The sequence below is a fragment of the Camellia sinensis genome, chromosome 9 (assembly GCF_055761805.1).
Source record: "Camellia sinensis isolate YWXY chromosome 9, ASM5576180v1, whole genome shotgun sequence".
Classification (NCBI taxonomy): domain Eukaryota; kingdom Viridiplantae; phylum Streptophyta; class Magnoliopsida; order Ericales; family Theaceae; genus Camellia; species Camellia sinensis.
In genome coordinates, this window is record NC_138969.1 from 168,967,426 (window position 1) to 168,989,000 (window position 21,575).

The 21,575-nt window shown below is 36.2% G+C and overlaps 2 long non-coding RNA genes across 2 annotated transcripts in view; both read right to left on the reverse strand.

Moving 5' to 3' along the window:
- Positions 1-5,212: 5,212 nt before the first annotated feature.
- LOC114265485 (uncharacterized) overlaps positions 5,213-21,575 on the reverse strand; it is a 33,008-nt gene continuing 16,645 nt past the window's right edge. Inside the window, exons 3-6 of the long non-coding RNA XR_014340568.1 lie at positions 8,047-8,156; positions 7,858-7,937; positions 5,689-5,781; positions 5,213-5,440 (exon numbers count right to left, since the gene is read on the reverse strand). This is a non-coding gene — a long non-coding RNA (uncharacterized LOC114265485). The remainder of the gene's footprint in view (positions 5,441-5,688; positions 5,782-7,857; positions 7,938-8,046; positions 8,157-21,575) is intronic.
- Positions 19,603-20,677, reverse strand: LOC145799603 (uncharacterized). The gene is made up of 2 exons (XR_014341292.1): positions 20,366-20,677; positions 19,603-20,226 (listed from the first exon to the last, which is right to left on the reverse strand). It is a non-coding gene; the product is annotated as an uncharacterized LOC145799603 (long non-coding RNA).

Below are 21,575 nucleotides of genomic sequence, written 5' to 3' on the forward strand. Positions count from 1 at the left end.
CAGAAACATCTATATACGCCAGCCAATGTTCTGCAATAGAAAAAAATAAACAACAAATTAAGCACACCAGCCAATGGCCTGCAATACAAAAAACATGCCAAATAACAATTTAAGCACACTAGCCAGTGCTCTGCAATACAAAAAAAAAATTCAAATAATTTTAAGCACACCAGCCAATGTTCTGTAATACAAAGAAAATGCAACATCCTTCCTGATAAAAAAGATATATGGAAGCAAAAATTCAAATTCAACCAAATAAAAATATTATTAGTTTTCTTTAACCTAATTCAAGAACATATTAGGAAGAAAAAACAAAAAAACAAAAAAGACTGTATCACCTAGTGTGTTACATTTACAAAAACAAACTCATAGCATAAGTCAATAATTCCAATGAATATTATCTAACATACATCTAAACTTAGTTATAAATTTCACATAGATAAAAGGCTTTACAAAACTATTGTAAGTAATAAATTTCACATCGATCGGAAACTTTACAAAATATGGATCGTAGCTAGCATATGTACGCTTTTCACAAAAATAAATATGAGATTCAAACTTGTTCTTTCTTAGAAATCCTAGGAGCGCCTCATCACTTTCCAAAAAGTCCTTGTATCAACTTGTATGCATCCCCAGTAAGGAGCATGCACGACAATCTACTAATTTATAAAAATAAAAAAAGTTAGTATGTTTCATCAAGAAAATTTATATAAATATATCAAAACACTTTCAAATTGAAATTACCTTGTTACATCCCCATTGAAGCAATCCAGTTGTATTTATCTTTTTGAGCTCCATATATTTTTTAACCCAATCCTACAAAAATCGACACATATAGTAAAATATTTTAAAAATAACAATTTGTAATCAATAGAAACAAATTTATCAATAAATAAATTGTACCTTTTGACAAAAGTGGTTTGATCCATAAGTAACACTATAACAAAATTTTAGGATAAACAATGTTTGTAGTAGAATATGACTCATCATTAGGAAGGAGGACACTTATACGATCAAAAGATGTGCATCTAGATAAGGCCACATACAATTGCCCATGACTAAATACTGGTGTGCGCAAATCAACTCCAACAAATTTCACAGATTACCCTTGAGATTTATTAATGGTCAGGACATATGTCAATCGAACTAGAAATTGACGTCTTGTCATTCGGAAAGGCATTTCTGAAGAAGACGGTGTCAAGGATATCTTTGGTATGAATACCAAATTGCCAAATTTTTCTCCAGTTAAAATTTGAGCTTCAATTATGCGAGTATTGCATCTAGAAACCATCAATCTTGTGCCATTGCACAGTCCATCTTTTGGTGCAATATTTCTTAACAAAATTATAGGACAACCCACTTTCAACTCTAGCTTAAAAGGGCTCACCACACTGTAATTGGAAAATTACAAATACCTTTTGTATTATCTATATAATTACAAATGTTTTTTTCAATACACATCATAAAAAATTATACTACACGGTAGCTTATTTACTCCAAGGAGTAATACTCTCATAAAAATCATTAAAAAATTATTACAACAAAATTTTAAAATAATTTTAAGTTTTTTCAAAAGTCCTGATAAACATCTAAAAAGTCTTTTTTTTTTGTTTGAAAAATTCCAAAAACAAAATTGAAAAAGATAAATAAACTGGACTCTTTTTAAAGAAAGAGAAGCCTAAACATTTTAAAATAGCAATTCAACGAAAAATCAAATTAAAAACAGTTCACTAAAAGCAAAAAAAAAAATAAGGGTCATCAAATTAAAAGGGTTAACTTTTTAATGTTCCATTTTCCTTTCAATCAACAAATTCCTTTCAAATCCTAAATCCAAATACAGCCTAAGAGAGATTAAAAAAAAAAAGACCTATCATATTACAAAATTATACTACACGGTAGCTTATTTACTCCAAGAAGTAATACTCTCATAAAAATCATTAAAAAATTATTACAACAAAATTTTAAAATAAGTTTAAGTTTTTTCAAAAGTCCTGATAAACATATAAAAAGTCTTTTTTTTTTTTGTTTGAAAAATTCCAAAAACAAAATTGAAAGAGCTAAATAAACTGGACTCTTTTTAAAGAGAGAGAAGCCTAAACATTTTAAAATAGCAATTCAATAAAAAAAACCAAATTAAAAAGAATTCACTAAAAGCAAAAAAAATAAGGGTCATCAAATTAAAAGGGTTAATTTTTTAATGTTCCCTTTTCCTTTCAATCAACAAATTCCTTTCAAAACCTAAATCCAAATACAGCCTAAGAGAGATGGAAAAAAAAAGACCTATCATATTACAAAATTAAACTGTAACAAATGTTTGTAGAAAAAAAAAATAAAATGAACTTGTAACTGTAAAAAGAGGACTGGTTGATAATTAAATATGAACTTGAAAATTTTTTAAAAAAATGAACTTGTAACAAAAGCTTTTAAGTTAGACCTATTTTATAGGTCCAGTGATATGTCAAGAAGAGGACTGGTTGATAATTAAATATTATCTAATTATCAACGAATCATCTTCTTGACACATCACTTGGCCTATAAAATGGGTATAAAAAATGAACTTGTATATCATTATTAAAAAAAAAAAGAAAGACATAAGCATTCACATAATTCATCATACGTTCCAACTATAAAAAAAAAAAAATACATAAAAAAAATGATATTTTGTAGAAATTGAACAGCTGTATACCAAGATACATAACTATACACACTATATTAGACTTCTTTCTAAACCAAACATTAAAAGCTTAATGTGCAATCTAATTATTGAAAATTTGAAGACCAAACATGAAAATTCCAGAGCATTAAATAAATCTGAGAGAGTTCATTCATTAATCCAAAACATTCATTAACCCACTGCAATTCAAAAAAGAAAGAAAGGAACTAAAAAAGAATTTCAAGGGAGGGACTTCCTAACCTGAGTATTTGCTTGAGAAGCAAAATTAAAGAAATTTGAGACAGAAGGATAAAAAAAATATACAATTAGTAAGAGCACTCCTCAATACTAAAAATGTACACGAATATATTTTCATATTTAACGAATAAGAATATGACCATTAATGATTAATGAGAACCTCAACCCATTTGATTAAGATGAAATAAAAATGATTGTTGACATGGAATATAACTGTAAGAAGGCAGAATGAGGTTTAATAATTGCCATAAAGAAAAATTAATTGACACAGAATTAACAACCTCATAACATATTTTAGTTAACAACCTACTTTAAGAAGTTCGTATGTGCATGTATATCACAGATGGAGAAATTGAACTACTACAGAATTTAACTGTTGTCTTCAATATACATTAAAAAGGATAGAATAAAATTTAAATACTATCATAGAAACCTACATCATTTTTCATCAATAATTTAACTGTTCGTATGTGTTGAAACCCAATTGATTATTAAAGAAAAAAACACAATACAAAATTTTAGTTTGTTTAACATTTGATAAAATTTTTAAAATGTTTAACATTTTTGTTTTTGCTATTAAAACTCATCCTCAGTAGCAGCATTTAATAGATTATAGGAATTATTATCACTAAAAACAGGGTGCAAAATAAAATGGGCTTTGATTAAGGTTTTGTGAACCCTTATCCAACAATAAAAAACCAAAAAAGAAAGCAAAACATCGATTTTAGCAAATCCAATTGATTCACGATTCAACAATTCGGTTCACCGATTCACCTTCGATTCATAGTTATTTGCGATTCATACAACCCTTTCGTATCGATTACCCACCGAATTGAATCGAATCGTACGATTCGAATTGCGAAGTTTTTAGTTATTTGATTCATAGTTATTTGTGAATTTTTGCCAAGTTTTTCAAAAGGTGACCATGTATTAGAATAGAATGCATTGTATGCACAATACTATCAGAAAAAGAAAAAAAAAACAAAACAAAAAACAAAAACAAAACAAAAAAGGAAAGGAAAGGGAAAACCAAGGAGAAAAGATCACTCCTTGCATACTTCTAATGGAGTTTTCAATTCATCAATAATATAAGAGCCACTACAACAAATTTGGGATTTAAAGACGAAACAAATTTGTCCCAAAATATATATATTTCGTCACCCAAACTAATTACGATGAAAATTTTTCGTCACCCGTTTTGTCACCAAAGCCTCGTCGCTAAAGGGTCGTAGAGACGAAAAAACAATTTCGTCATTGAAAATGATAAATTTGTGACGAATTTTTTTGTCTCCAAAACGCTCTGTTGGGAACATACTTGTAAGTAATTAGCGACAAAATATTTCGTCATTAAAGGAAGAAGTTAGAGACAAAAGTATTTCGTCATAAATATAAGAAATAGAGACGAAATAATTTTTTCACGCTTAATACAAACGAAGAAGAAATTTTTTTGTCAAAGAAGCTACCAATAGAGATAAAAACAAATTCATCATTAAAAATGATAAATTTGTGACCAGTTTTTTTGTCTCTAATACACTCTGTTGGAAACATACTTGTAAGTAATTAGCGACAAAATATTTTGTCATTAAAGGAAGAAATTAGAGACAAAAATATTTTGTCATAAATATAAGAAATAGAGACGAAATAATTTTGTCACGTTTAATATAAACGAAGACAAAAAAAATTTGTCAAAGAAGCTACCAATAGAGACAAAAACAAATTCATCATTAAAAATGATAAATTTGTGACGAATTTTTTTGTCTCAAATACACTCTGTTGGGAACATACTTGTAAGTAATTAGCGACAAAATATTTTGTCATTAAAGGAGAAATTAGAGACACAATTATTTTGTCATAAATATAAGAAATGGAGACAAAATAATTTTGTCACATTTAATATAAACGAAGACGAAATTTTTTTGTCAAAGAAGCTACCAATAGAGACAAAAACAAATTCATCATTAAAAATGATAAAATAATGTCAAAAAAAAATTCGTCACACATTGAGGATAATAGTGACAAAATGTGACAATATTTTTTGTCACGACAAATGCATTTAGTGACGAAATAAAAAATTCATGACAAAATTAATCATCCACCTAAGCGAAATAAGAGACAAAAGAACCTTCTTTAGGGATGGAAAATTTTGTCAATAATTTCATAATATTTTTTTCCATATTATATACCTATTTTATCAAAATCTAAATTTTAGTTCAACAAATATAACCCTGTTCATGTTGAAACCTGTTGAATATAACAATTCCATCACAACTTAACCTAACCTGTTATCAACACATTTACGAATTAACAAAATGAAAATATTCATTCATCATCACAAATAATTTCATCCTAATACAATAAAATAGTGAAATATCCACAAAATATCCAAAAGTTATAACTTGTTCAATTTTACCAAAAATCCAACAATAACTAGTGCAACTCCACAAAGTATGTGTATCCTTATCAAACAAAAATGAACATTCAAGCAAATTAGATCATTGTTGCACGTCAAAAATGCCACCCCAATCCAATCTGCAAAAAAATAAATTAAAAGCTTTAGTAATTAATTAATTATACAAAAGATTAAAACATTAGTAACTCATCAATTTACAATTAGATCAATTATACAATTTACCCCTCTAACAGACTTTTTTTTCGAGATTATGAGAACAAAAAATTAATTTTAAGACTAATTCACAAATGGTGCATCCCATTAATGTGTCGTAAGTTCATATAACTTATATTGGTCCATTTAATTCTTAAAGTTCAAGGATACGTACCAGTTTTTCTACTCTAACAGGGATTGACCTAGAACCACACCTGTGTTTTGTATACATCCTTTCTCTGTTCACGATGTTACCCTTTGATTGCTCCTATAAGAAAGAATGACCAATATAATAATGAAATGTATCATTAGTAAGACAAATATGTTAGCTTTTGATTGTTCCTGTAAGGAAGAATGAACCAATATAACAATGAAATGTATCACTAGTAAAACAAATTTAATGCTTGATAATAAAGAATTGCATTGTTCATATCTATCTTTTTCCTATATATCATTTCAACTTAAAAGATGTTTCAAATTATTCACTAGTTTCATTCAATTCTTTGAAATATAGATTAGAGGACTTGTTGAGATTTCATTATAAGATAATTTTTCTGGGTGAAAAAAGAAAAACGAGTAATTTACACCGTTCACAATTAGGGGGCATATAAGCATGGGCAAGATAGATTGTGAAAAAATCCATTTACATTTCACAAGATATGGAACAATTACTGATACCAAACTCATATCCCTTTCTTTTTTCCATAACTATATCAAATCTAAAGTTCTGTCTTAATACCCTGTATTAGTTACTCAGCTAGTTGCTTACCATTATCATGAAACTTCAGACCAAACTCAAGAACAAACAGAAAATACAATCATAGAAACTGAAATCTTAGTTCTTTATTCTATGATGTGAAAGATGCATTTTAAGGAATCATAAATTAATCTCCTATTATGTGAGCCTTCCAATCCATGTTTAATAGTTTCCCTTTCTTATTTTGCCACTTATTTGGTTTTTATTATGTTTCACTTACATGCTTAGAGGATAAGGAAAAAAGAACACATGGAATTTCACAGCAAATTGATTTTGTTCTTTCTAGTTTTTTTGAAATCTCTCCCTATTCTAATCAAATTTTATCTAAGTTACAAGCAAAAGAATATGAAGTTGCTACAATTCTTCCAAATTAATAGCTCTCTGTTGATCTTCTACCTCAATGCTTTCTGAGAGGCCTCATCACAAAATATACACAAAAGTAAAATGACACTACTACAAAAACATATAAAAATCACACTTTTTTTGTGTGATGTATGTTATTTAATCACACCTTTTAATTTTGTTAAAGTGTGATATTTGGGAGTGTGATTAAAAGGGGTCATTTTTAATCACATATTTTAAGTGTTATTAATAACATTTAGATCACACCTTTTAAGTATGATTAAAAATATTTAGATCACATATTTTAAGTGTGATTAAAAATATTTAGATCATAGCTTTTAAGTGTGATTAAAAATATTTAGATCACACATTTTAAGTGTGATTAATAACATTTAGATCACACCTTTAAGTGTGATTAAAAATATTTAGATCGCATCTTTTAAGTGTGATTAATAATATTTAGATCACATTTTAAGTGAGATTAATAACATTTAGATCACACATTTTAAGTGTGATTAAAAATATTTAGATCACATCTTTTACAGATTTTAAGTGTGATTAATATCTAATAAAACATGTGATTAATAATCAGATAAGATCACACGTTATATGTATTTGAAGAATGTAATGTGCACTATATACTATATTTTGAATCACAACCATATATTGAATGGAATAACGTCATATATTTCATAAATGAAAGTTAAATGTTTAAAAGTATATACAAAGGAATTAATAAAAAGTTTTTAACTGTGCTTACATATATTAAAAAAAAAAAAACTTGAAAAAATGAAATTGTTGAATTCTTTGGCCATATTTTGCATTTCTCCAAGAAATTTCTGACTTGAAAAATAAAAAATACAAATTAATTCAGAAACCACTGGAAGCATATGAATAAACTTAATATTTTTTGTAGAGATTGTTCTTGTCTTACAAAAGACAAAATCGAACATTTTCTCATCACACTGACTCGTCATCTACTGTATCAATAGAAAATGAATAACAACTTTGATTATTATTAGTATAAAATGTTTGGATTACCATATATAAATATGACATATACATAGAATCAATAAATCCAAAATGAAAATCTTCAATGTATGAGCAGATATTTTAAAGTCATAGAACCAAATATACATAGAATCAACAAATCTAAAATGAAATCTTGAAATGATTATATATTCCTTACCAACTAAAGAAATTGTTGATTAGCAATTTAAATAACGGAAGTTATATCATACTTACATTGGATTTCAACTCATATTCTTTAGTACGAAATTAATCCATTCAACTCGCACTTCATCAAGTTCGGTTTCCGTGTAAGTCTTTTTTCCATTGAATTGCAAGAGGTTATTTACAAACAATTAGATAATATGAAGAAGATGTACAAGTATCATGAATATAATAGTAATAAAAGTATAGAATTTATCTCACATTTTGTTTTCCAGCTGTTTTATTGTCACTCTGATCAGAGTAGGGGACATACTGCTGAGTTTGGTGATCATAAGAATACCAAACCCCATTGTTACCATCATAATATAATCCTGCACATTTATAAAAAAAATAATAATAATAATATAATCCTGCAAAACACAAGAATAAATAAAAAAAATAAAACATTGATCTTCATCAGAAACTAGACCAAATTATATTTGGTCTACTCCACTAGCACTAGTACCCGTCCAGTTCATTAGCAGCAAAATAAAGCATGCTTGCATAAAAATAGAATACATATTATCATAGATATGCTTCACCTGATCATGGCATTAAAAATAAAAAAAAATATAAATACTTTATGTTACATATTTGTTTACCACTAACCCAATTTTAACTAACAAACCATGCCTTCATTGATTAGTATTGTTTTGAATTTTCAGAGTATAAAACAGAATATGAAGATATACGAATATTTCACAAGTTTTCTCACAATTATAAAACAACAAGAAGATGTTGAAATCAAAACAATAATGACATATTCATTAAAATAAATATGAAACAATAAGTCTTTTTTGTTTTTTTTTTTCATTTAGTAAGGTTGAAAATTTATTTGTTTCATATTTATTTTAATGAATACAAAATTATTATTATTTTTTTATTTGGTAGAAGTAGGGATAATATTTTCCATTAAAATAAAGTTAATTTTTTGTGGCCAATGAAAAATATTTTTTTACGACCCATTTTTTTTTTTTTTTTTTTGTTAAGTGATGGTGAAAGAGATAAGTGGTGAAGTTGTGGTAGTGGTAGAGGAGATAGAATAGTGGTGGTAGAGAGTGAGCAATGTGAACACAATAGGAGAGAGAGACAAATAGACAGATAGACACATAGAAAGAAAGAGAGAGAGAGGAGAGCGAGAGACAGACACAGAGAGAGAAAGAGATAGAGAAGAGTGATAAGTGAGAGAGAGACAAAGAGAAAAAGAGATATAGAGAGAAAGAGAGAGAGACAGGGAGACAGAAAGAGATAGAGAGAGAGACATATAGAAAAATAGAGAGAAACAAGATATGAGCGAGAGATAGACAGAGAGAGAGAAATAGAGCGAAAAGAGATGATCGAGAGAAAGACATAGAAAAAGAGAGACGAAGAGAGAAGAAAGATGGGCGAGAGAGACAGAGAGAGAGAAATAGAGAGAAGATAAATGAGCGAGAGAGAAGAGAGATAGAGAGATGAGAGAGATAGATAGAAGAGAGATGAGCAAGAGACAAAGAGAGAAAAAGAAAGAGACAGAGACAAAGACTGACAGACAGAGAAGAGTGATAAGTGAGAGAGAGAAGAGAGGTAATATTTTGTGGTAGAGGAGAGAAAGCGGCAGTAGTGGTGAAGGTGGTGGATAAGAGACGATGGTGGTGGTGGTGATGGTGAAGGAGATTAGTGGTGAAGTTATGGTAGTGGTAGAGTAGATGGAGTGGCGGTGGTGAAAGACAGGTAATGGTAGTAGTAGTAGTGGCAATAGTGGTAGTGGTGGTAGTGGAGTGGTGGCGATGGTAGTAGTAATGGTAGTCGTAGAGGTGAAATGGCGACCGTTATAGCGATCCCAGGTTTACCCTTGTTGTATAGTGATCCGGTCATGTGCCCGTGGCTGTTGGTAGTTGTTTATTATCTTGTTTACATCCTTTCTTACTTTGTATTTGAGTTATAGGATGTGTTGAGCGGTTTTGTTTCAGGTTGGTTGAGTTTAGAAACCAAAACTAGTTGCCCAGATTTTTTGGCCTGTACGCTCGAGCGGAGGTGTTGGCGCTCGAGCGTAGATTACATCCATCCAGTATCTTGTTGTGCAGTGTTGTGAGCTCGAGCGTAGGGTTGGGAGCTCGAGCGGAGGCCTGGTTCTGCAAAAGTGCTGGGCGAGTGCATTCTGCGCTCGAGCGGGAGGTTGGCCGCTCGAGCGGAAGTCTGTGAGTGGCCGCTCGAGCGGGGTGTTTTACGCTCGAGCGGAAGACTGGGTTTAAGTCCCGAAATTTGTGACTTTTTAAATCACTTTTTCACTTTCTCTTCTCTCTCTTACTTTTCCAAAATCACCATTGTTGAGCCTCTCACTCTAGACTCTACCTTCTCTCTAGGTTTTGATCTAGTAGGAGTGATTTACTCACCTTTGGCCTTTACAAAAAAGTTGTTGATCGTCGAGGGCTTCATTTTAATCTGAAAATCTCGGGTTTTGGAGCACGTTGGGTTTTGTCGTCTTCTCCTTTGGGACTCCGAATTTGAGGTAGGGATAACCTACTCCTCTCTATGGGTTTTGTCTTTAAATTTTGGTATTTTGAGATGTTGGGCTTGGTTGGGTAATTTTGTGAAAGTTTGGGGCTTTTGTGTAATTTTACAAAGGTTGGGGTTTCATTCATAATAAACCTAGATGCATGTTTGGCATGAAGAAAGTGGAATGATTGTTGAATCATTGATGAAAATGGGACCTAAGGGTTGAAATAGTAATTATGGAAAATGGCCTAATTACATTGTTTAATTAATTGGGATAATTAATTGGTGAGAAATGAGGAAATAAAATGTTGATTGAATACCCATTTGTGCATTTATTTTCTGTTTTAGAAATAACTGCTTTGGGCTATCGGTGGAGGATAGTCGAGATTGTTGTAGACAATGCATGATGATTAGGTAAACGGAAACTAATCAATGGAATGTGTCATGGAACTTGACGGTTGATAGAATACATTAATTGTGTGTATTGTGTGATTGTATATAGAACCAATGTGTTTATATACGTTATGTGTAGAGGAGGAGATAGGGGATGTACTCCGCGGTTTAGGGGAAGATAGGGGATGGACCTCTAAACCGGATAGGTATTTGGAGGAGATAGGGGATGTACTCCGTAGACAGAGCTCATATGCTTGTCTAGAGAAGTGAAGATAGAGCTCATATGCTTATCTTTGTGAAGTGAAGTGTGGATACAGCTTGTATGCTTATCTGTGGATATTGTTGATGTACATATCTGTTGTAGAGTGTGGATACAGCTTGTATGCTTATCTGTGGATATTGTTGATATACATATCTGATGAGAATGTGGATGTAGCTTTTATGCTTATCTGAATGTGAGATATAGTTTTTATACATATCTGTGGAAATGATGATAGAGCTAGCATGCTTATCTGTTGAAAAAGGGAAAATGAAAAGTAATTGGGACTTGTAAGTCGTTGACATAAATATGAAATTTATGTGATTGTATCAGTGTTGACCAACTATCAATTGCGAATGTTTTAGTCATTGTCCATGGTTGGTTTAGTGTATTTCTACTGGGCTGTGGCTCACCCTATATGGGAATATCATTTTCAGGTACAGGAAGCATGCCACCTCCAAGGACATAGCTGGGAGGCTAGTGGCGGGCATAGTTTTGTCGTTTTACTTTTGATGTATTACATGTAATTTCAAGCCAAGGGCTTAATGTGTAAACGAGTTAGAACTCTTTGTTGTAACCAAGTGTTAACTTGGAAAGCTGTAAGCCCGTAGGGCATTTTATTATGAGGTTATCATGTAATACTTATATCTTGGAATTCTAATGAATGAAAGGAATGCGGTTAGTTTAAATGTAAATGCATGTCTTATCTGATGGGTTTATTGTTATTATTTTGAGGGCGTTACAACTTGGTATCAGAGCGTACCGGGTTCGAATACTTTGGGTACGTGGGAAGTGATTAGTATCACAATGGGTTTGTCTCGCTTGATAGAGACTTAAATGTGGTATCATATGTTATGTGCTTAAGTGATAACATGTTTATATGACTATGTGGGTATGGGATTTAATTTCTAGGATGTTGATTGGATCCTTGAGTTTCTGGGAGTCTTGTTGGAAAAGCACTTGATCAATGCTGTTTCTAACCGGAACTCTAGTAACGTCTCGGGACTATCATTATCCGGAAATGAAATTCGTAAGTGCTTATGTGTTTATGTGCTTATGTGGAGTGAATTACAGTTGTCCATGCATTAGGACGTGAGTGATTAGTTTCGGCACACCTATGAATGTGCTAACGTTCTGTGTTGCCTTTACTAGGATGTCAGGACGAGGAAGAGGTGCTAGGCGTGGTAGACCTGCGAGGCAGGAAGTACCGTTACCGGGTGAGATTCCGGCAGTGCATGAGGGAGTTGGGCAGGCCAATGTGGCCGAGCCAGTAGGTCAGCAGGCTATGGGTGCCTTGGCCAGAGAGATAGCAGGAGCTTTGAGTATTCTTAGAGCTGGGAATCAGGCAGCTGAGACAGGGCCTTCCTTCTTGAAGAGGGAGTTCTTTCGGTGTAATCCGGACGAGTTTATCGGGGATCCTAAAGAGCCGCTTAAGGCAGATGAATGGCTCGAACAGACAACGAAGACGTTTGAGATGCTTGGCATCGAGGACGGAGCACTGAAAGTGACCTTGGCATCCTTCCAGCTGAAGGGAGATGCGGGTCAATGGTGGAAGTACGAGAAAGCTCGTGTTGGTGGTACTTGGGAGGCATTTGTGAATGCTTTTCAGGAGAGGTTTTTATCAGCAGCAGCTAGGGAGAAGCTGAGGGATCAGTTTAGCCGGCTTAATCAGCAGGGCTTGTCAGTGGCCGAGTTTGAGGCTACTTTTACCAGTCTGTCTAGGTTTGCACCTGAACTGGTGGCGTCTGAGGAACGCCGTTGCTATGAGTTTGAGCGGAAGTTGAGGCGGGGCCTCAAGTTGAGAATTGGTGGGTCTTATATTCGAGAGTATAGACACCTAGTGGACGCTGCAGCTCATATGGAGCTTATGATGCAGGAGGAGGATGAGGGTCAGCGAGGCTCCAAGAGGAGCCAGGATAGTGAGAGTGATGGCAGGAGGCAGAGGGGTTCTAACCCTCAGCAGTCGCAGGGTGGTGTTGCTAGATCGACCTTCCCTGTGCCAAGTACAGGCTCCGGGAGAGGTGGTCAGGGGGATTTCACCTGTTACAAGTGTGGCCAGCTGGGTCACAAGGTATCTGTTTGCCCGCAGAAGGGTGGGGGTCAGAAAGCTGCTTCTTCTTCAGCTAGACCGCAGAGTCAGAGTTTGGGCAGGGGGCAGCTCTTGACTTGTTATCAGTGTGGACAACCTGGGCACATGAAGAGGTTTTGCCCACAGTTGAGTGCCACTTCGGGAGCGTCTGGTTCTAGGCAGACGTAGGGTTTTCAGCCAGCTCAGTCTGTGCAGGCCTCGAGGGCCAATCCGGGAGCTTCGTCATCCCAGTCTGTGCAGCAGTCTTTTGCTCCGAGAGGTGAGCAGGTAGACCAGGGGCCTACGGGGCGCGTGTATGCTGTTACCGCGCAGGATTTAGTACCGGCTCCATCAGTAGTGAGAGGTACTTTTCTGTTTTGCAACTCAGTTGCTAATGTGTTGATAGACACGGGTGCATCTCATTCTTTTGTATCTGCTGCATTTGCATCTGTTTTGGAATTGGAGTTAGCACAGTTAGCATCTCCCATTTGTGTGGTATCGCCTTTGGGTGGTGAATTAATTCTGAAACAGGGTGTTAGAGGATGTGATATAGAGGTCGCCGACTATAGGCTTCCTTTTCCGTTTGTTGTCATGCCCATGAAGGGTTTTGATGTTATTTTGGGTATGGACTGGTTATCGTCATACCGGGCTGTTATTGATTGCTACCGCCAGAGGGTTACATTGTGTACCTTGAGCGGGGAGTGGTTCCATTTCTTGGGAGACCGGGTTGGTAGTGTTTTGCCACCGGGGTATGATTCGCGAGGGCGATGTGAGCTTAGTAGTCTACTTGCTAGCTCTGAGAGTGGTGAGAGTGGTGAGACCCAGGTTGTGTTACCGAGGGTGGTTTGTGAGTATTCGGATGTCTTTCCCGAAGATCTTGTTAGTTTGCCACCTCATCGAGAGATAGAGTCCTCTATTGATTTAATGCCTGGTACGGCGCCGATTTATATGGCACCTTACCGTTTTGCTCCAGCAGAGTTGGTTGAGTTGAAAGTTCAGCTCCAGGAATTGCTCGATAAGGGCTTTGTTCGCCCTAGTGTTTCACCGTGGGGAGCACCGGCACTCTTTGTTAAAAAGAAAGATGGTGCCTTGAGATTGTGTATAGACTACCGGAAGTTGAATCGGGCTACGGTTAAGAATAAGTATCCTATGCCCCGTATAGATGATTTGTTTGACCAGTTGAAGGGTTCCCGTTGTTTCTCTAAGATAGACTTGAGATCGGGTTACCATCAGTTGAGGGTCAGGGAGGAAGATATTCCTAAGACGGCATTCCGTACGCGGTATGGCCATTATGAGTTTTTGGTGATGCCATTCGGACTTACCAATGCACCGGCAGTCTTTATGGACTTGATGAACCGGATTTTCCGGGAGTTCTTAGACCGATTTGTGGTTGTTTTTGTGGACGATATCCTTATCTATTCGTCTTCTGAGGAGGAGCACGAGGCACACTTGAGAGTGGTGCTTGAGTTACTTAGAGCCCATAGGCTGTATGCCAAGTTTGGGAAGTGTGAGTTCTGGCTGGGGGAAGTCAAATTCTTAGGCCACGTGGTATCCGGGGAAGGGGTGTCTGTTGATACATCCAAGGTTGAGGCAGTGCAAGATTGGGCACAGCCTAAGAGTGTGTTTGAGATCCGCAGTTTTCTGGGATTGGCTGGGTATTACCGTCGGTTTGTGAAAGATTTCTCCAGGTTAGCGTCACCGTTGACTGGACTGACTCGGAAGGGAGTCAAGTTTGTGTGGAGTGAGACTTGTGAAAAGTCGTTCCAAGAGTTGAAAATTAGATTGACCACCGCTCCGGTGTTGATTATTCCGGAGAGAGGGTTGGGTTATGCAGTTTATTGAGATGCTTCACGAGAGGGTTTGGGTTGTGTGTTGATGCAAGAGGGAAAAGTGGTAGCTTATGGCTCACGTCAGTTGAAAATACACGAGAAGAATTACCCCACACATGACCTAGAGTTAGCAGCTGTGATCTTTGCCTTGAAAATCTGGAGGCACTACCTTTATGGTGAGAGGTTCGAGGTATTCTCGGATCATAAGAGTTTGAAGTATCTGTTTACACAGAGAGACTTGAATCTGAGGCAGAGGAGGTGGATGGAGTTCATCGAGGATTATGATTTTGAGTTGCATTATCATCCGGGAAAGGCCAATGTTGTGGCCGATGCCCTTAGTAGGAAGACCATTAGTGATGTAGCTAGTATAGCCATCCGGGAATGGGAGATGTTGGGAGCACTTGGCAAGTTTGATTTGCTACTGGGCGAATCTGTTGAGGCTGCGGCCTTGTTTTCTGTTGTTGCGCAGCCTACACTTGTGATTAGAGTGTTAGAGGCACAGAGAGGTGACCTTGAGGTAGAATCCCTCCGAGAGAAGATCTCCAGTGGGAAAGTTGAGAAGGGTTTGACGGTGTATCCCGACCTGAGTGTGAGATACCGAGACCGTTTGTTTGTACCGGAGGCTTGCCGTGAGGAAGTACTCCGAGAGTTTCACCATTCGCGCCTTGCGGTGCATCCGGGAGGTACTAAGATGTATCAGGATTTGGGTCGCCAGTTTTGGTGGCGGGGTATAAAGAGAGATGTGGCTGTTTTCGTATCAAGGTGCCTTACTTGCCAGCAAGTGAAGGCCGAGCATCAGAGGCCAGCGGGTTTGTTGCAACCCTTGCCTATTGCCGAGTGGAAGTGGGAGCATGTCACTATGGACTTCGTTGTAGGTCTTCCGAGGACTCAGCGGGGTAGTGATGCTATTTGGGTGGTTGTAGACCGGTTGACTAAGTCGGCGCACTTTATTCCTATGCGCGTGAGAGATTCGGTAGATCATCTTGCCGATTTGTATATTCGGGACGTAGTGAGATTGCACGGGGTCCCAGTGACGATCGTCTCAGATAGAGATCCTCGTTTTACTGCTAGGTTGTGGCAGAGTTTGCAGAGTGCCTTGGGCACTAAGTTGACCTTTAGTACGGCTTATCATCCTCAGACTGACGGACAGTCCGAGCGTACTATTCAGATCCTCGAGGATATGCTTCGGGGTTGTGTCCTGGACTTCAGTGGGACGTGGGAGAGGCACTTGCCATTGGTAGAGTTTGCCTACAACAACAGTTTTCAGTCTAGCATTGGTATGGCACCATTTGAGGCCTTGTATGGCCGACCGTGTAGGTCTCCAGTGTGTTGGGCCGAGGTGGGTGATGCACCTTTGTTGGGTCCGGAGTTGGTTAGGGAGACGACGGAAAAAGTTGAGCTTATCCGTAAGAGGCTCGTTACAGCCCAGAGTCGACAAAAGAGTTATGCCGACCGTAGGAGGAGGCCTTTGGCGTTTGAGGTAGGTGATCATGTCTTTCTGAAGATATCACCTAGGCGAGGCCTGATGAGGTTTGGGAAGAGTGGGAAGTTATCCCCTCGGTTTATTGGTCCTTTTGAGGTCCTTGAGAAGATAGGCGAGGTTGCTTATCGGTTAGCCTTACCGCCGCAGTTGTCCGGAGTGCATGACGTGTTTCATGTGAGTATGCTTCGGAAGTATGAGCCAGATCCATCGCATGTGTTAGATTGGACTGATTTAGAGGTAGATGATGATGCCTCATATGAGGAGAGACCGGTTCGGGTCTTGGATAGGCGGGATCAGGTCCTGCGTGGCAAGACCATTCCTTTGGTGAAAGTCTTGTGGAAATATCACGGAGTGGAGGAAGCCACTTGGGAACGTGAGTTGGAAGTCCGTGAGAAATATCCGGACTTGTTTGTTGATATGTAATCTTGTATTTAAATTTTACTTTTTGTTGAACTTAAGAGCTTTTATATATGTCTTAAGTTGTAAAACATTGAAAATGTTTTGATTATTGGAAGGATGTTTGGAACTTGCCTCATATGGAAGTTGAATGTGACACGATATGTGGTGAATATATTGTTAAAATTGGAAAGATAGTGCATAATGTTAATGCATGTTGACAATACATATGTTGTTTACATATTGTGATATGTCTCTTGTTAAAGGGATGGGATGACCGGTAATGGGTCGAATTGTTGAATGTTAAATTGTAACATTGTCTAAAATGAAGGAAAACTTGTTTTGAAAACTTGTGTTTAATTTCGGGGACGAAATTCTTTAAGGGGGGGAGGTTATAGCGATCCCAGGTTTACCCTTGTTGTATAGTGATCCGGTCATGTGCCCGTGGCTGTTGGTAGTTGTTTATTATCTTGTTTACATCCTTTCTTACTTTGTATTTGAGTTATAGGATGTGTTGAGCGGTTTTGTTTCAGGTTGGTTGAGTTTAGAAACCAAAACTAGTTGCCCAGATTTTTTGGCCTGTACGCTCGAGCGGAGGTGTTGGCGCTCGAGCGTAGATTACATCCATCCAGTATCTTGTTGTGCAGTGTTGTGAGCTCGAGCGTAGGGTTGGGAGCTCGAGCGGAGGCCTGGTTCTGCAAAAGTGCTGGGCGAGTGCATTCTGCGCTCGAGCGGGAGGTTGGCCGCTCGAGCGGAAGTCTGTGAGTGGCCGCTCGAGCGGGGTGTTTTACGCTCGAGCGGAAGACTGGGTTTAAGTCCCGAAATTTGTGACTTTTTAAATCACTTTTTCACTTTCTCTTCTCTCTCTTACTTTTCCAAAATCACCATTGTTGAGCCTCTCACTCTAGACTCTACCTTCTCTCTAGGTTTTGATCTAGTAGGAGTGATTTACTCACCTTTGGCCTTTACAAAAAAGTTGTTGATCGTCGAGGGCTTCATTTTAATCTGAAAATCTCGGGTTTTGGAGCACGTTGGGTTTTGTCGTCTTCTCCTTTGGGACTCCGAATTTGAGGTAGGGATAACCTACTCCTCTCTATGGGTTTTGTCTTTAAATTTTGGTATTTTGAGATGTTGGGCTTGGTTGGGTAATTTTGTGAAAGTTTGGGGCTTTTGTGTAATTTTACAAAGGTTGGGGTTTCATTCATAATAAACCTAGATGCATGTTTGGCATGAAGAAAGTGGAATGATTGTTGAATCATTGATGAAAATGGGACCTAAGGGTTGAAATAGTAATTATGGAAAATGGCCTAATTACATTGTTTAATTAATTGGGATAATTAATTGGTGAGAAATGAGGAAATAAAATGTTGATTGAATACCCATTTGTGCATTTATTTTCTGTTTTAGAAATAACTGCTTTGGGCTATCGGTGGAGGATAGTCGAGATTGTTGTAGACAATGCATGATGATTAGGTAAACGGAAACTAATCAATGGAATGTGTCATGGAACTTGACGGTTGATAGAATACATTAATTGTGTGTATTGTGTGATTGTATATAGAACCAATGTGTTTATATACGTTATGTGTAGAGGAGGAGATAGGGGATGTACTCCGCGGTTTAGGGGAAGATAGGGGATGGACCTCTAAACCGGATAGGTATTTGGAGGAGATAGGGGATGTACTCCGTAGACAGAGCTCATATGCTTGTCTAGAGAAGTGAAGATAGAGCTCATATGCTTATCTTTGTGAAGTGAAGTGTGGATACAGCTTGTATGCTTATCTGTGGATATTGTTGATGTACATATCTGTTGTAGAGTGTGGATACAGCTTGTATGCTTATCTGTGGATATTGTTGATATACATATCTGATGAGAATGTGGATGTAGCTTTTATGCTTATCTGAATGTGAGATATAGTTTTTATACATATCTGTGGAAATGATGATAGAGCTAGCATGCTTATCTGTTGAAAAAGGGAAAATGAAAAGTAATTGGGACTTGTAAGTCGTTGACATAAATATGAAATTTATGTGATTGTATCAGTGTTGACCAACTATCAATTGCGAATGTTTTAGTCATTGTCCATGGTTGGTTTAGTGTATTTCTACTGGGCTGTGGCTCACCCTATATGGGAATATCATTTTCAGGTACAGGAAGCATGCCACCTCCAAGGACATAGCTGGGAGGCTAGTGGCGGGCATAGTTTTGTCGTTTTACTTTTGATGTATTACATGTAATTTCAAGCCAAGGGCTTAATGTGTAAACGAGTTAGAACTCTTTGTTGTAACCAAGTGTTAACTTGGAAAGCTGTAAGCCCGTAGGGCATTTTATTATGAGGTTATCATGTAATACTTATATCTTGGAATTCTAATGAATGAAAGGAATGCGGTTAGTTTAAATGTAAATGCATGTCTTATCTGATGGGTTTATTGTTATTATTTTGAGGGCGTTACAACCGTGGTAGTAGTGGTGGTAGTGAAATGGCGTTTACAGTAGTGGTGAAAGTGGTAGAGGAGATGAGTGGTGAGAGAAAGAGATGAGTGAGAGACACACAGAGAGAGAGAGAGAGAGAGAAAAGAGATAGAGAGAAGAGAGATGGATGAGAGACACAGAGAAAAAGAGAGAGACAGACAGACAGAGAAAAGTGATGAGTGAGAGAGAGAAAGAGAAGAGTAACAGAGACACAGAGAGAAAGAGAGAGACGGACAGACAGAGAAGAGTGATGAGTTGTTCTGAACTCTTTGGGCCTCTGTATGCATCATTTTCTCTCATAATTTCACATCAAATACATACATATCTTCTATCTATCTATCTATCTATCTATATTATTATAAAGGGAAGGCATTTGTTGGTGTGGATGTCTCATTTTCTTGATTTTTCCAAGATACCCCTATAGCTACATGGGGGATTTACGTCATAAATTCAGGTTTTTTTTTTTTTTGTTTTTTTTTTCCCATTTCAAATCTATCAACTTTTGATTTTTTCAAATTATTTCAATTTTATATTTTCAATTCAATCAAACAGTTCGCAAGCTTATTTTTCTGAAACAATCTTATATATATCAATAGTTCTGTCGAGTTATGATACCCAGAAACATTACATGTTAGCCCAACATCGTAAGACACTGCTTCACAAATCGTAGAAACTAAAAGAGTGAGCTTTTTCTCAGTACTGCGGTTCTCACTGGTGGGACTCTGGCTCCTAATCACAGAAGCTAAAAGAGCAAGCTTTCTATGCTGAACTAAATCAATAATTAGATGCACTTTTAACCTAGAAAGCCATCATTTCCCAAACAATCGAGTAAAATTGGTAGAATCAAGCTGAATTTTAGATAAAATTACAAACATCTTTCAATGCAATAAACAGAGAGAGAGAGAGAGAGAGATTGGGCGTACACTGGAACTTGAGCTCTTCGGGATGAACAGAGATCAAGTGGCCGGTACCAGCCATGGCCACACCAGATCGGTCTCAAAACAGTGAATCAAACCCTAGTGTACCCTGAAATGGACAATTAAAACGAAAAAATAAACAAACCCTAATAAGTCTGAAACTTAACATCGAGAGAGAGAAGAGAGAAGAGAGAAGAGAAGGCAGAAGGTGACGAAAATTGAGGATCGAAGACAGAAATGGAACGAACATGTGGTGTGGGTGAGGCGGAGAGGGGACCTGGAAGCGAGAACGACGGAGCTGCTCGGTCCACTTCTGTGTTCGACGATTCAGCCACGAATATCGGTTTCGATTCGAACTTTTTAGAGAGAGTGTGAGCGAGAGAGAGAGAGAGTACATCTCTATTCACGAGGAGTTCCTTCTCACTAATATATCTCTATTCTAATGTACGTGCGTATAGAGAGAGAGTGGACGTTTGTTGGTATTGGGCTTACGTGTTGGGTGGCAGAGAAGAGAGAGGTTCAATCAGAGAGACAAGGGTGACGGAGGGGTTGGTGGAGAAATTATATTTTGCCCCAGGGGCAAAGCTATATGGTGCTCCAAATGGAGTTTGATTGGTCAAAAGAATTCCATCATTTTTGTGTCTTCCTTTATATAAGTGTTCAATCTTGTGTTGTGGTGCAATGAATGTTCCAAGCCCACTCAATACCTTCTCGGGTTGGTGCCAGGTGGATGGTGACACGTGGGATTCAAACGACGAATGATGACGTGCGGATTAAAAGCGATATATGTGATACGTGAACCACAGCACTTTTACCGACACTTTGGGCGATGTGAAAAGTTTAATTAAAAATTACTTTTTACTTTAAATCATTTTAAGTTATATTCATCTTACTGGTTTAGAGTTTTTCAAAAAAAATTTATTTCCTTATCTTTCGTGTTTTTTATTTTTATTAAATTTTTTAAATATTTTAAATATTTAGACATACCTAACATACGTATACCTAAAAAGTAAAAAAAATTGTGAAAAAAATCTTTTAAAAATTCACTAAATACCAAAAATATTAAAAAATATGAGAATTCAATACATTATTTATATTTTTATGTATTTATTTTAAAATATTTTTTCACATATTTTTTACTTTTTAAATATATCTAGATAAGGTGCATCTAAAAAAGTAAAAAAAATGATTAAAATTTTAAAAAAATTCGCTAAAAACAAAAAAACATGAAAATCAAAAAACTCAATTTTAAAAAAACTAAATAAAAAAAATTCAAACCAAACACACTGATTATTTTTTATATTTTTTTATCTATCAAAAGATAAAAAAAAAATCAAAAAAAATTAAAAAATTAGTTTTTAATTAACTTCTCAAAACACTCTTTTAGGCCATTTCGTTTTATGAGTAAATTCTACCTTTTCCATTTTAATATTTAAAATTTCACCCGTGCTATGCACG